The 18,165-nt window shown below is 45.8% G+C and overlaps 1 long non-coding RNA gene across 1 annotated transcript; it reads left to right on the top strand.

Moving 5' to 3' along the window:
• Positions 1 to 10,377: 10,377 nt before the first annotated feature.
• LOC140075849 (uncharacterized) lies at positions 10,378 to 18,163 on the top strand. The gene is made up of 3 exons (XR_011849468.1): positions 10,378 to 10,502; positions 17,719 to 17,804; positions 18,140 to 18,163. It is a non-coding gene; the product is annotated as an uncharacterized lncRNA (long non-coding RNA).
• The last annotated feature ends 2 nt before the right edge of the window (positions 18,164 to 18,165 follow it).

Genomic DNA, 18,165 nt, shown 5'->3' with positions numbered 1-18,165 from the left:
AACCTACAGGAGCTTCAAAAGACATGACCCAAATTGGAATAGTTATCTTAGTGCATGTAAACTATTAACTTTTCATCTGCCACTATTTGTCAATGGATACGCTAAGCGTATACGAATAACGTGATGTGAACCCAGCCTGGACACCTGAACAGTCATTACAGACAGTCCCCTACTTAAGGACACCCGACTTACAGACAACCCCTAGTTAAAGACAGACTCCCAGACTGCAATAATCAGCTGTAAGGTGTCTAATGAAGTTTTATTGATAATCCTTGGTCCCATTACAGCAAAAAAATTAGAAACTCAATTGTCACTGGGGAACGAAAATGTTTGTCTGGTTCTACAATTATAACATATACAGTTTTACATACAAATTCAATTTATGAACAAACCTATGGAACAATCTTGTACGTAACCCGGGAATTGCCTGTATAGTGGTGATACATTGTAAAGAATAAATGTTGCACAGTAAGAATTAGGAAGTAACATTTTGTACTTCCTTTCCAGATAGTGAGACTTTTATATAAGATGATGAAAGTGTATGTGATGCAATGTTCATATGCATCACAGCATTGACCTTATAATTACTGTACCGAGGTATACAATCTGTCCACAGTCCAACGCAAGTAATCATTGAGCAGGTGAATATTTAGTGAATTAATTTTATTGTATAATGCTTTAAAGGGATCTTCCAGAGGTTTTTTTTTTCTTCCAAAAACAGCGCCAAACATGACCACGGTATTTGCCGCCGTTGTAGCTCAGCTCCACCCGTGGTCAGGAGAGGATGTGGATTTGGTAGAAAGCAGCCATGTTTTAGAACTCTGGACAACCCCTTTAAGCACTACGTCCAGGAGCTTTGCTGTTCCATTAAAAATCTTGCAGCCAACGACTTTGAGAATAAATTATTTTAACACTGACCTACAAAGTACTACGTCCTGGTAATATTATTTAGGGAGTTATGATATTCACTTTTTATTTAAAAATATTGCTGGTTTAAAAGAAATATTGACAAATATAATTCTCTGTAAGGCTGCATTCACACTACCGCAAGGGGGACGTATATACGGCCGATATACGTCCCCCATAGACGACAATGGGCGCGCGGCGCCCTACGGGAGCGGTACAGTGCAGCACACGTGCAGCACCGTACTGCTCTGTGCCCCGTGAAAAAATAGGACATGTCCTATTTTTTCAGCGCATACGGCACCGTGCGCCATATATCCCTATAGTGAGGGGCGGGGTGAGCAGCGCTCTCCCCCTCTCCCCGCGCACTGCCGTGTGCCCGCCGTGCTACGGTACGGCGGGCACCGGTCGTGTGAATCCAGCCTAAAAAGGACTGGACCTAATATAAAGAACGACTCTCATAGGCAGTAGTGTGGGGGCAGTGGACAAAATACATGAAACGTAAGGAATACAAAAAGGGCAGAAGGTGGTATCTTTGACCCCAGGTAAGACATGCTCCCTATCAAAGGAGCTAGCATTTTATCACACACTCCGGCCCGTCCAGTAATCATCCCATGGGGCCCATATGTGATCAAACCTTTCTACAGTTTTCTACAGGAGAGCTGTGAGGTGCTCATAGTGCGAACCTCCTGGATCCACTCAAGGGTGCATGGGTTCCTGAGATTGAACATCTAGCTGGCGTTAGAAGGTGTAAGAGTAACCTGGAAGTGTGTTTACCCAATCCTTTAAGATGGACAAGTTCTAGGATCTAAAGGGATCTGACACTTCAGGACAGAGGATAAAATATGCATGACCTTAATATGTATGGCAAATCCCACACCACCCTCGGACATCAGGGGAGTCAGTGTATATGTGATAACAATGCGGGAATGTGATACCAGAACATTAACAGTTTATACTGGTTCTTTGTTCTAGAGAGTTTTTACCCGCTCTGTCCCATACCTGGCGCCAGGTCTCGTGAGGAAGCTTCCTCCCCAGAAAAGATCCCCATTTTCTCATGTATTCATGCTTAGGTATATCTGCAGGGTCAGGATTTACTAAGATCTTATAGATCGTTGAAATAAGTCCTTCTGTATATACTGTATATATACTGTATATACTGTTAACTTGCAAAGTCATTCAAAGATAGGGGCGTCATAGGGGAGTGGGGTAATTCCAGGAAGAATAAAGTTTGCTTCATTTGAGCCGTATTGATCTAGTGTGTTTCATAGGGCATAAAAGGGATATTTTAGGCGATCCAACGCCTTTTCGGCATCTAGGCTTAAGAGAAGGACTTTGCTTTTTGTCTTGTTCACAACCTCTATCTATTGTACGCCTAGTGTTATCACCCCCTTGACGAGATGGGACAAATCCAACTTGGTCCTTACAGATTAGGTGAGAGATCCCCTGGATGAGCCTGTTGGCCTGTGGAACGGTAGTTGTAGCAATCCAGCAGATCCTTATTAGGGTTGGGGATGAAGGTGATATGGGAATGAGACATTTCCTGTGGAATCAACATCCCATGAAGAAAGGCATTATATAGTGTAAGTAGATGAGAAGATAAAGGCAATTGAAAGGATTGATATTATAGGTATATTAGCCCACCTGTGCCTAGGGAGGTGATTTTAAGACCTCATCCAGTTCCTCTGCCTCAATAGGGGCATTGAGGGTAGTCAGGGCCTCCGGTGGGAGACGAGGGCGGTCGGAAGACTGCAAATAGGAGTCAATCTGGGAATTACGCAAGGTAGGGTCACAGGGCATTGAGTTAGGCAAGTTATACAGCTCAGAAAAGTATGTGTGAAAAATTTTGGAAATCTCCTGAGGGTCATAGGATACAGTTCCGTCAGACTGGCGGATGAAGTGGGCTGCTGACCTACCTGATTTGTCTAGGTAGCTGCCTTGCTAAAAGTGCGCCTTTCAAAGTTTTTCTGTTTGGAATAAAGCCAGAGTCACTACGTGCGCGTGAGCGTAGCTCAAACCTCGACGACTTTCTTATGGAGGGGTTGGGGCCATCAGGAGGGTTCTCTCTAGTTAATGGACCGTTTAGCAGAGTTTAGCCCCTTCGCATTAAAGAAGAAGCATATGGTATTGTCTACCCCGATTGGATAGAATGCAGTTCTACTCTAGTGCTTCCATAGTGGTAGAAGCGATCTGCCCAGTCCCATCTGCCTCCAGGCATGTAGATAATGATACAAGAGGAAAAGTGTGTGTGTGGGTGGGGGGATGACAAACACATAATAGAAAGTTCGGTACCAACAGTAACCAATCAGTATCCATAAACTCTAATATTGATAAGGGTGTCATAACAGAAGTCCATAGTCACTGTCAAGGGACAACGGTCCCCCCTTGATCAAGCAGGGATTTCCTTCCACATTGGAAAGCGTTTCCTCTAGATAAGGAAAACCTGAGTTTAACGTGGCAAACAAATTGTTAGCGAAACCACATGTCTGCATGGCCTTCCAGTCATCATAGCATCAAAGAAAGTCCAGAACCCTTTGCACAGGAACTGAGAAGAGACTCTCCAGATGAAGGAGCTCAAGTGTTTGGGTCTTTTGGTGAATGTTGGGATGATGGGCAGTTTCTCTTCCGTTGTACCTGAGACCACTCATGAGGGAAAGCTGCTGGAGGTCCAGAGCTTGGCAGAAGGCATGTAGATCTGCAGTGCTGGGAAACAAGGCCATTTGGTCATTTCTAGTAGCCATCAGGGTGAAGGGGAAACCCCAGCGGTATGGAATTCTCACGCAGCCTGGACAGTATTGGCTGCACTTTGTGCCTTTTGTGTAACGTTATCCAGGAAAGATGAGCGAAAACCTGAACCTGCACTTCATCAAAGATCAGGGGGTCAATTTTCCTGGCGTTTATCATTATTTATTCTTCAAGTTCATCCTCTGTAACATAACACACTATGGGGCAGATTTATCAAGCAGTCTGAAAGTCAGAATATTTCCAGTTGCCCATGGCAACCAATCACAGCTCCCCTTTAAAATATTCATGAGCACTGGTGAAATGAAAGCTGAGCTGTGATTGGTTGCCATGGGCAACTGGAAATATTCTGACTTTCAGACTGCTTGATAAATCTGCCCCTATATCTCTTGGTCCAGGATTTGATTGAAGAGAGTTTACTGGAGTCTTTTAACATTCTCAGTTGCTTTTGGCTCAGGAACTCCCGGAAATCGAATGTCTTTGTGGCACCCCCAGTTGTCCAAGTCCACAATATGACAGTTCATATCATGTATGATGGTTGCCTGGGTAGCCACATTTCCTGAAGTTGCAAAACACATATTCTGGTGTCGTCATGGAAAGCCTCTATTCCATCCACCCTATTCACCAAAGAACGCAGATCTTGTCTGACTGAGCTAAGCTCCATGCAATAGTGTCTTTGACTTCCTCAATTAACCCTTTAAAGTGAGATTTAGTCGGCTTTGGAGCAGGGATGAGAGTCTTGTAGGAGGACTGTCAAGAGAAGCATAGCTATGTGGAGACAAGGATCAGGTCTGCGGAAAAGCCCAGTGAGTGACAGGGTAGCATTTATGTCTTCCTAAGCTCAGTCGGACTCTGAGCTGGGGTGGAAGGTATGAAGCGGAAGGACTCAGCCCCAGCTTGAATGAGCACTGCGATTCGACCACCACTAGGGGCTGGCTATTGGAAGGCAATGAGCAGGCTAGTGGGTCTTCTGATGTCACAGTCTCTGGCTTGTGGAGAAGTGGGGGGAATTCTTTGAGGCCGGGAGTGCAGGACTTGTCTTGCACAGCCAAAGATATTTGCTGGTTCCCCCTAGTATCGTTCTCACTTGCCCAAGATGGCGCCCTGTGAGAGGGTTCCATATTCTCCTGATCGGGACGGACTGGGCCTGAGGGTGAGCTTCTGGGAGTCCGGGATGGCGGTTGTCTCAGAGGTGCTGGATGTTGCTGGCTTAGTTGCACCAGAGCTCTCAATGCGTGGCAGGAGAGCACGTGGTACGACTGCCTGTCGTGCGCCGGAGCCTGAGGTGCTGGTAAGAAAATGATCCATCCCTGTTTGGGATTCTTTCAGACATGTCCAGCTATGGAGGTTTAGCTTACGGAGCGCTCAAAGAGTAACTAGGTGCGGGAGCTGCAGACTACACGCCCGTCTCCATGCAAATGGACATGCCCCATCAATATTCCATACTTATCTATGAATTTTAGGAAATTGATTGATAAGTGGTGGCCCCTCCCTATGTCCCGTTTATGACCGTATTGTAGTTAAAATGTAACTGTTACTCAAGTTACTGCATTAGGCCCCCTGCACACGTCTGCATTATGGCAGTCATAAGCAAAACCGGCAGCCATCTCACGGCTGCCATAGACATGCATAGCATGCGGGCAAGGTGAGCACATTTTTGTCTCACCGCACCGTGTCTGATCTGGGCGGCTATGCAGCAAAACATAGAGCAGGTCCTATACCTAAGGTGCGGTCGCTCGGCTTCCCTAAAGGGTCTCCCGTCTTCAGTCCTGAGGTATGTTTGCCATTCTGGGCATAGTAGGATCACAAAAGTGATCCTCCTAGCTGGTAGGGTACTTGGAGAGCTGTTGGTCCCAGATGTGAAGAGCTACTGAGCGGTCTATCTTCAATGCCTTCCTTGCTGGATTGAGCTGCCTCCAATTCACCCAAATGTTATCCTCTTCTCCTGGGTCCATGTTGTCCCAACGTAACGTTTGTAATCTTTGACAATATAAAATGACCACTCCAAGCTGACATTGGTTTTGTTTACATGTTCATACCTGCAGGCTTCATGACTGGCATGAAAAGAGGGTGTGGAAGAGTGAGGCCTTGTGTGAATGTCCGGACCCCTTAATGGTACACAAGGTACACTACTGAGGATGAATGGGCTTTCAAATTCTTCCGCCCTTTGTGATGTGATCATGTGTTGTAATAATCCCCCTGGACAAGAACAACGGCCAAGGGGGCCCATTTGCTTTTATGGGTTGGGTAAACATCCCCACCCCTAGGTTGGTGCAGTAACGCCTCCTGCTTGGATGAAATCCCAAAACTTTGGATGAGTTCTAGCTTCTCAATGGGAAGTCATAGAACTATGGTTCTAGTTCCATCAGAACCGTCTGGATCTCCAGTATCTTTTAAGATGGAATATGGCCCACTTTATATGCTTTGTATCTCCTCATTGAGGCCGAGTTGTGCGTTCGCCTTGCTGCCCTAATCCCATTGTAATGAATGGGGCCGCATGCCACATGTATCTACAGCCATTTTCATATGTTTGTGTACATGAGCCCTAAAGAGGCATGGTCTCTGGGAAAGGGGGGTAGGTTAGGTATTTACCTTATCTTGTTATCCTTTACAAAAAAATTTCAATTAAGATGTTTAATTAATAGTTTGTGATGAGCAGTGCGCTGTACACCTCATGGCCAGCAGATGGCACACTAAGTATTAGTAACACTGAGAAAAGAATGTACAAGAAACATTGGCATTTTCCATTGGGCACCTGCTGCTGTCCACCACAAGAACCCCAATACATGCAGATATATCTAATGGTATGGAGGTAAAAATGTGCATTGCTCTTTTACAGGCATGGTCGGGGAGATGAAAAAAATGAATCACATTGTGCCGAAAAACATTTTTTTTGCAAAATGAAGCAACAAAACAACATTTTGACCAAATTTTTTTAAATAAAAAATACTGTTACCAGGAAAGTCATTTTTAGCTGGTGACAAGTTTCAATAGCCTATGCTATGCTGATTTTAAAAATGCTTCATCATTCAGTATTTTATAAAAATTCATTTCACATTACCTGGCTCATGAGTCCCAGGGGAGGGGATGGGGGGACGATGATTGCAGAAGCCTGTGTGCCTGTGTCTCAGTCTCCTCACCTGCACCCTCATCCAGCTCCCTCCCATTTCCTGTCATGTGCATCATTAAGCAGGAAGGGGAAGCGGGGGGGGGGGGTGGAATTAGAGGAAGAATGCATGAGGAGACTGAGGCACAGGAAGCTGCAATCGCTCCCTTACCCCCATGGGACTCACCACACTGCTGGCAGGGAGCCAGGTGATGTGAAAAAACGTTTTATAAAGTACTGAAATGATCCAAAAATGTTGACAAAGGCATTTTCAAAATCAGCACAGCATAGGCTTTTTGAACTTGTCACCAGATAAAATTGTCATTCCAGGGGACACATTTGCTTTAAATTCAATTACATAGTCTAATGTACAGTATCAGGCACATACACATGTACAGATGAGCCATTGTGCATGGGTAAAAATTATAATAGCCACATTCCCCATTCTCCTAATATATCATCTGCGTCTACAGTCAGGGGTTTATTGAAGGTAACCAGGCTCCTGATAGGGTTTTAAAAAATGAGGAGCTCAAGCCCCAGCAGGAATTGGTAAAAAACTATTTAGAAAACATAACTGTAATATAGCTGTCAAATGGTAGCCAGAATACAGCAGCACTGCGCTATCCATGGAAGATACCTCTATAATATTGTATGGATCCCAGTTGTACAATCTGACAAATGATTATGACACAGTTACACCATGATGCCTTCCCTGATTGTTACTGTGGCAATAGAGTAAAATCTTTATAGCTCATCATTTTTCTCCACAGCCTCCCTTACTTGACTATATACTGACTTGCTGCTAATTTGGACATTAGAAGGTTTATGCCCTCCTGACAGGGGACATGTGGCATGTCCGACTGCCTGTGTATCATAAATCTCAGAGCAGAGAGCTTAGTGAATGATTTACAATACTTATACAGCCAAACATGTAGTTAGAGGGAATCAATGTTGCAAATACATAGAAAACTCCATTCACTACTCTCTGCCATTTTTCTGGTAAAAATATAAATCTGTAAACCTCAGTGGCAAAATATTTACATCTACACCATTTGGACCACTTTCACACATTGTTTAACGCCAAAAATGAACTTTGGCTCCGAAAAAATGAACTTTCTGGGACCTTCCTCTTATATCTCCTCTGCAGACAATGGGGCACATTTACTAAGGGCCCGATTTGCCTTTTTTTGTCGGGTTTCCCGAATTTTTCCGATTTGCGCCAAATTGCCCCGGGTTTTTGGCGCGATCGCGCGGGCATGCATGTATGCGACGGAAATCGGGGGCATGGCCGTGGGAAAACCTGACGGATTCGGAAAAATCGCTGTATTTTTTTTTTTAAAAAGTGTCGCTTCACACGCACTTACCTGCACCAAGAAACCGAAGGTGGATATTGGTGCACGGACCTTAGTGCATCCCGGCCAGACCCAAATCAGCTTCGGAGAACCGGCCGCTGGATCGCGACTGGACCGGGTAAGTAAATCTGCCCCTATTTGTAATAATTCACATTGTTTGCATCATTTTTTCCTTTGGAAAGAAGCTCTGGAAAAAGTCGACACTTCAGCGTAAATGCTGTAGGCAGGCGAATTATCATCCACAGGGCAGAGTGTTTACTAGAATGAGAAAATCAATGAGCGCTGCTTCTTTCCCACCGTCGTATCTGAATCCATTATGACAAATTGTGACCTTTACCGGCTGGATTGTGTCGGCTTGTGGGTATAATTATGGTTGCGCGCTGTCGAAAACATTTTTAGTGACATATGGCGTCTCATTAAGAGACTCCTATGTACATATAGGAATATACAACCCTCGAATGTAATGCCTTGAAATCCGGGAGAGGGGATTTTATGGGGGGGGGCTAAAAGACATATGATAAAATGATACCATGTGAAGGCCACAGCACCAAAAAGCTACAAAAATATCTAATTAACTTACATCGGACATATTGCATTAAAGGGGTTTTCCATGCGCGGCCATCTGCTCCACTCATCTCGGGGAGTGGCAAGGGGTCCAACAGAGGTACCTTGGACCTCATACGACCCCGTGTTCTCGTGATTAATGAGATGTTTACCATCATCAATAATTATCATTAATAATTATATGTTTTCAAATACGTTTTGCCTAATGCATTTGCCATGAGTTTCAAAACACAATGGGGCACATTTACTTACCTGGTCCGCAGAGTTCACAGAAAGTGCATATCACTTGTGTGTCCGATATCCTGCATGTGTCGCTTCCCTGCTCAGGTCTGCCGGAGTTCACCTTCTTCTTCCCAGTGCATGTAAGTGCATTAGACTGTGACCCAATTAAAAAGTTAAATCCCGCGTACAGTCCAAATCTGCCGAATCGACCAACAGCTCGTCCCCACCGCTTTGTGTCGCATGGTAGACAGCGCCGATGTGCCAAAAATCGATTGTGTGCGACACAATCCCAGCGCAGACACCTGTTAAATACCTATCCAAGCTGTGCAAATCCCAAAAATGGTGCAAAGTCCGACAAAAGTGCGATCTGCGACCCTTGCCCGGTGTGCGGTGGCCCCTCCTCCCTCCATAGAAAACAGCGGCCGCACACTCATAGTATTATAGTATCATAGTTTATACCATTGAAAAAAGACACTTGTCCATCAAGTTCAATCAAGGAAGGGAAGGGATTGGATGAGGAGGCTCTATCTTTTTGCGGTGTGCGGCTTGGATCGGTGCCACACATGTGCCGCTATTGCCATCTATTTTTGCGGCTGCATGTACGTCCCCGCAGACGGCCATGTGAATGAGCCCTAAATTAGCCCCAATGTAAACGCATCAAATGAACGTGGCCGTAAAATTTGGCACTGTCAAAAGAGGAAGATTTTGCCTTAAGCCACGCCTTTTGTACAGGGATGGGTTTAATATCTAAGAATTCAATGCCTTTAAGCGTTCATGCACATGAACTTGTGCAGTACGTGGATGCGCGCCCATATGTGGGCCCCACTGACTGCACAGAAGACAGTAAATACTGCGCTGCAGTCCAGCCGGCAGACGGGAAACCATTGCATCATATTTTGATATAATGTGAGGGCTTCCATCCTTTGCAAGTTGTGCAGTTCGTGGGGCACATACGGCCTGTAGTCACGGACTGCATGTGCCCTAAGGCTAAAAATTGGGCCAAAGTGGCTTATCTTGACTTGTTCAGCCAAATGAACAAAAAGGATCGCGTGTGACAAAATCGCGGCACAGGCACTTTTGAAATACCTGTGCAAGCCATGTAATCCACAAAAAAGGTGCACAGTCCGATAAAAAAGTGAGCAAAGAGACCCTTAGTAATTGAGCCCCATTATTTATAAACTCATCAATTATCTCTACCCCCCCCCCCCTATTTAACCAGAAATGACTTTAGATCACTACACTGGGGGACCTTTGTATTATTATCAAATGTGAATACATGCAAACAAGAGTAGGAGGAAAATCACTGGTCCACTGTACATGTATATAAAGGTCCAACAACACATATTAGACAAAAAAAGCACAACCTGGATAGAAATCTAACAAGAAGAACAGGAACCTCTTCTGAGCACAAGGTATCGCTGCAGCCACAATAACACCTGGGCAGACTGTAATCAGATCTGGGCTTGTATTGTGCACATCACTCCCCGGCCCATTTTACGATCCCACTTCTGACGCCACTGACCTTATTACACAGGGAACTGAAGTTTTCTGCTGCTATACAATATCCTGGTTGAGCTACCAGTTCTCTGCGGTGGGGAAGACTACAAGCTAAGGTAAGTGACCACGTCTTTCCATTCCATTGGATGCAACATTTTAGTGTAGTGCGCCTATTTTAAGATAATCTCCCTGAGGACTTTATGTGTACTTTTGATTTTTTACATGAATAGGACATTAGCTTTCTCTTTAGACATAGGTGGACGCTGTGTACTCAGCTCCTCCTGCTCTATAACATGCTGCCTGCAGAGATGACACTATGTATAATCTACTCAGCTCCTCCTGCTCTATAACATGCTGCCTGCAGATAGAACACTATGTACAATCTGATCAGCTCCTCTTGCTCTATAACATGCTTCCTGCAGATAGGACACTATGTACAATCTACTCAGCTCCTCATGTTCTATGCTTCCTGCAGAGAGGACACTATGTATAATCTACTCAGCTCCTCCTGCTCTATTACATACTGCCTGCAGATAGGACACTATGTATAATCTACTCAGCTCCTCCTGCTCTATTACATACTGCCTGCAGATAGGACACTATGTACAATCTGATCAGCTCCTCCTGCTCTATAACATGCTTCCTGCAGATATAAATTATGTACAATCTAGTCAGCTCTTCCTGTTCTATAACATGTCAGCTGTAGATAGGGCACTGTGTACAGTTTGATCAGCTTCTCCTGCTCTGTAGCCCTCTCTCTGCAGATAAGATATCATGTTCGATGGGATATGTTCCCTTTAATCTTTATACATCATTTAATCTGAACTTGAACTTGTGGGGGACCAATATCCGGCTGCACAGTTTACAGTCAGATATCAGTCCCCATTGACACCTATTGCGCACGGTCACGGTGCGGTGAGAACACGTTGTCTCACCACACACAGATAAATATGGGACATGTCTTATATTGTGTTGTACTGGCTTATCTATGGAGAGGGGAGGGGTGAGCAGCACTCACCCCTCCTCTCTCCTGTATACTCGCCCTGGCCATAAGTTTTTGTGCAACGGGCCTTACAACTACGCTATAAAATAGATGTAACACCATCCAAATAACCTACAACCACTACTTAGGATGATTACGACACTTGAGCTCTTCTGTTTTACAATCCTTTGATTACAAGATTTCAAACCCCTTCAGTTTTATGATGTCTTAAAATTTCTGAACTCTTCCGGAGGGACCTGTAAGGAATGTGACCTTGGGAAGATGCTGAAGAAGGACAAAGTGCTGTCAAAGTGAAGGTTTGATGTCACGTTCAAAGAGATCTGACCGGGTGTGAGGAGGGAGATGTGATGGAGAGAACTAAAGCTCTAGATGTTATATGATGGGTGGAACAGGGAGAAAGCATCAGAATTATGATTTCTGTAGAATCTGAACTAAAGTCTCACAATTCTTTTAGTGTTGATTATACAACACTTTGCACTTGAAATGCTATTGTTACTAAGTTAGTACAATTATGCAATACCAAATTGATAATTATATTATGTAATGCATGTGAGGGCTTGTTTTTTGTGTGCAGAGCAGTATTTTTTATCTGTATAATTTCAAATGAATATTGATGTATGTGTACTTTTTTATTATTTTTTTATATTACTGAACATGCTGTTTTGTATTCATGTAGTCTACCATCAGTTTTGACCTTACAAAGCTGTTGGGTATTGCGATAGAAAATCTGTGTAAGCATACTTTAGTGTGTGTTGTTAGTAGCAGTAAGATTGTGGAAAATGTATATACATTCCAGGATTGTAGCCTGGACTTGGATCACTACAGATCTCTTTATTAAACACAGTACAGCCTCTTCCCATTGCTCTAATTAGGAGCAGCAGCAAGCTTCTGGTTAGATATTACAGCAGGGGAAAGGCTGGGGAGAAGTGTTAATGCAGAGATGGAATAATACAGCAGTGTGAATACACTCCCCCAGTGTTCTATGTCAGCTACAATCCTGGACTATGAATGCATTTTTTCACAGTCCTGCTGCTCCTTAAACATAGATCTCTAGGGCCAATGGCTAACACTGTTGGTAAACTTAGAAAAATCATGTCACAACAGGTTTCTGTAGAGTCCAGGATGGTTCATTTTCCTAATATTTCACATATCAATATGCCCTTATGTACATAAACTGATAGCAAATTCAGCAGTTAAAGGGTGAATCCAGAAAAGGCCACTGGTACAGTAGGGAACGCACTGTACAAGGAACGTCCATGTATAAGGAGGTAGACTTGGCCTTGTCCCGGAGGTATTCAGCGAGTACAGTGGGTATATTGTAATGTCCTGTTCTGCGCTGCTAAGGTTTGATTTCCTCACGTGTCTCATGGAGCAGCGTAGTCTCACATATTTCTCTAGACAAGGAGATCTGTGTACAATACCCAGACAGATAAAGCTCAGTGAATAATCTTTCACTTATAACAAAGATAATGTTATAAAATCACAATTATGTTCTAAAATGCTTTAAACATTTTTTTTAAGTAATGTCCCATCTTAATTTCCTCAATATTGTTATATCGTTATATTATCATTTCATAATATATCTTTATAGCAGTGACCACTCCTTGTTACAGAGCACGAGGAGCTGAGCAGGTTGTACATAGTGTCCTATCTACAGACAGCATGTTATAGAGCAGGAGGAGCTGAACAGATTGTACATAGTGTCCTACCTGCAAGCAGCATGTTATAGACCAGGAGGAGCTGAGTGGATTATACAAAGTGCCCTATCTGCAGACAGTACGGTATAGAGCAGAAGGAGCTGAACAGATTGTACATAGTGTCCTATCTGCAAGCAGCATGTTATAGAGCAGAAGGAGCGGAGATGATTGTACATAGTGTCTTATCTGCTGGCAGTATGTAATAGAGCAGAAGGCCCTAGGTGGATTATACAAAGTGCCCCATCTGCAGACAGTACGGTATTGAGCAGAAGGAGCTGAACAGATTGTACATAGTGTCCTATCTGCAAGCAGCATGTTATAGACCAGGATGAGCTGAGTGAATTATACATAGTGTCATATCTGCTTGTAGCATGGTATAAAGAAGAGCAGAAGGAGCTGAGTGGATTATACAAAGTGCCCTATCTGTAGGCAGTACGTTATACAGTAGACCAGAAGGAGCTGAGTGTATTATACATAGTGTCATATCTGCAGGCAACATGTTATAGAGCAGAAGTAGTGGATTATACATAGTGCCCAGTCCATAGACAACTCCTGCAGCCAAGTAGTGAATATATCCCTGTCAAATCTGCAAGCAGCATGTGCAACACTCCTGCCAACATAGTTGCGAATAAGACCCTCTACCTGTCAGGATCTATCTGGTGAGCATGCGCAACACACCCAAGGGATAATGCAGGGAGATCTCAGGTAATCTGCAGCTGTAGCCTCTGCCTGGAAAGGCAATAGTTAAATGGGTGTAAAATGTTATCCAATTATGTGGATGTATTATAAAATGGAGTGTGATTGGAGAGGTGCTACCACCTGTCCATGTGGGAGCACATGGTCTTAGTCCAGTCTTAGCTGGTCCAGTCCAGACTACAGGCGTCTGAGAGTGAACAGAGAGACAGTGGGGGTCATTTACTAGCCTGCACCTACTACCAGGCTGGTACTTTATTCCTGAGGACCACTCTCCATGACCACTCCAGTACCAGAATCTGAATCTGCTGTTAGACCGTTTGGGCCCGTTGCCTGCTACCTGTTGTTCATTAAAGAACCGTGAGTTGATTTGCACAACGTTGTACAACATCCCCCACCGGGGCCTAGCCTTTTCTTGGGGCCTGGAGGCAGTCGGGGCCCAGAATACCGGAGTGGCTGGCGGTTGCGGCCTTGGCACGCTAGTGTCACGGTGCCTGGTATGGGGACCGGAGGGCTGTTCCACAGCCTGGCAGGTCTCCAGCGGGTGGTGTGTGCAAGAAATTAGATGAGGGAGAGGCTGCTATAGTGGATCTCCCTGGGGCAACCCTTAGAGTCTGTAGTATGTGTCCCTGGATGGTGGATGAGGGTTCCCAGTAGCCGCGGATGGGTACTGTTTTCCCATTGGTAGCAATAATGTTCAAGTAAGCCTTGGGAGGCTGTATCAAGGATGCTCCTCTTCGGCATCTCTCGAGGGTAGCACTTCGGAGGGTCAATTAAGGCCGGTAGGGTAACTCCGTTGATGGTTACATGAACCATGGGGCGAGTCCCCACGAGCCTGGGCATCCAGTTGGAATCTCGGGGACTTAAAGGTTCTTCCCTTGGAGGTTTTTCCGGGTGTCGTCGTTTAACCGACGACACCCATTCTCTTCATGTCTATATTTACGGCAGTAGCTGCACCGCTGTCGGGGTTCTTTCTGACTCCAGGTGTTTAAGGACTTGGCCACCCTTGGGGGCGTTTTTACTGGAGAGTCACAGGGAGTAACTGGCTGTACAGAGTCCTCTGGTGGCTTCCTCCTTTTGGGGGAGACGGTTACTTCCAACTGGGCCAGTCGGTCAAGCATTTTGCTCATGGTGTCCGCCAGGATGGTGACCTGTTCTGCGAGGGCAGCAACTTCCGCAGACGCGGGAGGCGGTGATGTCAGCTGCGCTGGATGACAAACTAGAGCAGTATCCTCCATATCCACGGATTCAGATTCTTTCTGCGGTTCAGCGGGCAACCGTTCCCCTAGTATGTCAATGGCAATCTCCTTGAACTCAAGAAAAGAGGCCTGGGCATGTTGAAGAGAGAGCATCTTTAGTTGACATTTTTGATGTCTATCAAAAAGTCCACTAACGAATTGCTCCCGCAGGGTTTGAACAGGGTTTTCAGCCTCTTTGGGATCAAGGCGGACTATAGCCTTCCATGTCTCCTGTAGGGAGAGGGCAAAGTCTCTAAGGGACTCTTGAGGCTTCTGTCTTTCTCCGAAGAACTTCTGCTTCAACTCAGAGGCTATACATTTTTCAAAGGTGTTGCGCAGCCTATTGAGGATTTGCACCACATTCTGGCGCTGTTCTCGGGGTAAAGACTTGACTTTCCGGAGAGCGGGTCCCTTTAATTGCCCGGTTAGAATGCCCACTTTCTGTTCCTCTGTGAGCGGATACAGAGTGAAGGTAGCTAGCAACTTGGCTTTGAATTCAGAGAGGGTGTGCATTTGTCCTTCGTAGTGGAGTAACCGGGGGGCCCTCAGATAGTAGGGCATAGTCAGAGGCATAATGGTGGGATCACCGGTGACATTGGCTGCAGAGGGGCTGAAGGGGCTCTCTGGCAGGTTTAACATGCTCCGATACCCTGAGGAGGGACCGGGGGACGGGACTTGCCCCGGTTCCGTGTCTTCGTCTTGGGCTGACATGATTGGGCTAGCCTAGTGAAGTCGGAGGGGTACAAAATGTCCGTTGCTATGGGCGATGGCCAGTAATGGGGACATGGGCACTTTAAAGCACAGTCACTATTCCCTGGGAGGTGAGCCAATTAACCTAGCGTCGGAAACAATCTCTACCCCCTTTAACTTCCCCAGCGGAACTCACTCAGGATCAACCGCGATGACAGGACAGCTCCGGTGCGCGAAGAACTTAGTTCTTGAGGTCCAGCAGGCAGCGGGGCTCGGTGATGCTCAGCGGTGCTCTCCTCCAGTCGCAGTCCTGCTGACAGGTTTAGGCGCGGCCTGTGCCGAAATCCAAGATGGCTGATTAACCCTCTTCATTGCCGGCCGCTCACACTCTGGCTCCTCCTCCACAGTACTTTGCGTCACACGCGCAGGGGGTGGAGCTTGGCGATGCCTCAGGGTTTCCCGCCAGTGAAGGTTTTGGCGGGCTGGAAACTTGCTGCACCACAGTTTCCTGAGGTAAACACTTCAGGCGCTGCTGCACCAGAGGTAGCATAGTCCATTGCAGTTATTAACCTCCTGAGTGCTGGAGCGGAGCTCGACAGCATGTGGCAGCAATGTAACACAGTCAATGTCAAAAAGCACAAAGTCACTTGGGCCTAAACCCAGATGGCGGCAGGTTTAGGCAACACAGTAGATTTTTAATAAAGGACAGTCTATAGTGCCAGGATAAGGCACAGAAGTAGAAATCCTGTTCATGATGCCACTTGCAACATCCCCCACCGGGGCCTAGCCTTTTCTTGGGGCCTGGAGGCAGCCGGGACCCAGATTACCGTACGGCTGGCGGTTGCGGCCTAGGCACGCTAGTGTCACAGTGCTTGGTATGGGGACCGGAGGGCTGTCCCACAGCCTGGCAGGTCTCCAGCGGATAGTGTGTGCATGAAAATTAGATGAGGGAGAGACTGTGGTACTGGTTCTCCCTGGAGCAACCCTTAGAGTCTGTAGTATGTGTCCCTGGTAGATAGATGGGGCGCCCTTGATGGTGATACAGCCGTAGCAGGGATCAGACGGAGGCAATGTTGTGCATAAAAGTAACTTACAGTTTTTTATTCGAACCAACAGGCCAACAATTCTGGCAGTACTGGAGTGATCTTGGAGAGGGTCACCAGCCTGGATGCAGGGGCAGGCTGGGATGTAGCTGTGTCCAATGCTGGAAGCTGCGTCTAGGAGGCCTGTAGAAAGAGCTTGTGCTCTGAGGTGGTGCTCCTCTGTCAGGAGCTGGGCCTGAAGAGAACTGTCTCCTCCCCTGACTAAGGGTTTAGTTAATCCCTGGTCAGGTGATCTCCTTTTCCAATCACACTCCAGTTACAATAGTGGAACATCATTGGATGATAAACTTTAAACATTCTTAACCCTTGCCTATCCAGGCAGTATCTACTGCTGCACAATTACCTCTGAATGTACTACAAGGAGCTTATTCACAACTACTCCTCTGCCATGCACATTGGCATTTGCAGTTTCCTCCGTCTGATCCCTGGATACGGCTGGCTACCACCACGGGCTTCCTCATCCATTACCCAGGAACTCATGCTATGGACACTAAGGGCTTGCCCCAGGGAGATTCAGTACATCAGTCTCTCCCTACATATTTCTTGCACACACCACCTGCTGGAGACTGCCAGGCTGTAGGGCAACCCTCCGGTCCCCATACCAAGCCCCGGGACATCAGCGTGCCCTAGGCCGCAACCGCCAGCCACTCCAGTATCCTGGGCCCCAGCTGTCTCCAGGCCCCAAGAAAAGGCAAGGCCCCGGTGGGGGAGGTTGCACATGTTATAGAGCAGAAGGAGTTGCGTGGATTATACATAGTGCCCAGTCCATAGACAAGTAGTGAATGTGTCCCTGGTTGTGTAGCTGCACCAGAGCTCCATACATATGTGTTTGTGCTTGTGAATGCAGATTATCATGAATATCCTCTTTCCATACATCTGCATTGTGCTGTCATTTTCTCTTTTTGTAGGATGCACATAGGAATAAAGCTTTGTCTCCTGGCGGTGATTTATAGTCAGAAGAACATTGTAGTCGCACAGAGTTCTCCGCTTGCAGGTACCAGAGGCATTTGCTGTCAGGTGTCTACTCCAAAACTCTTACAGATCTGTTACTTAAATTTAGTTATAGATGTTTATAGTAGTCCTATAGGATTTGTGTATCTATGGCAACAATGAAGGAAAATGTATCAGATATTGCAGATCATTTGTACTGTTACATCTTATGTGCACCAGTAATTGGCATCCAGACAATAACATTGTGCTGTATCTAAGTGATATATAGTATTAATAGCAGGCCCCTCCATGGGACATAAGGGACTGTCACATTGCACCAAAGCCACTCCTGTCGCAGAATGTTTTTCTTAAATCCATACGTTTTTGTTTCCTTTACAGATTTGCCTGAAGAACTGATAAGAGGT

The sequence above is a fragment of the Engystomops pustulosus genome, chromosome 8 (genome assembly GCF_040894005.1).
Source record: "Engystomops pustulosus chromosome 8, aEngPut4.maternal, whole genome shotgun sequence".
NCBI classification, from domain to species: Eukaryota; Metazoa; Chordata; class Amphibia; order Anura; family Leptodactylidae; genus Engystomops; species Engystomops pustulosus.
Note: the sequence above shows the minus strand (reverse complement) of the source record. Positions and strands in the feature narration are given on the sequence as shown.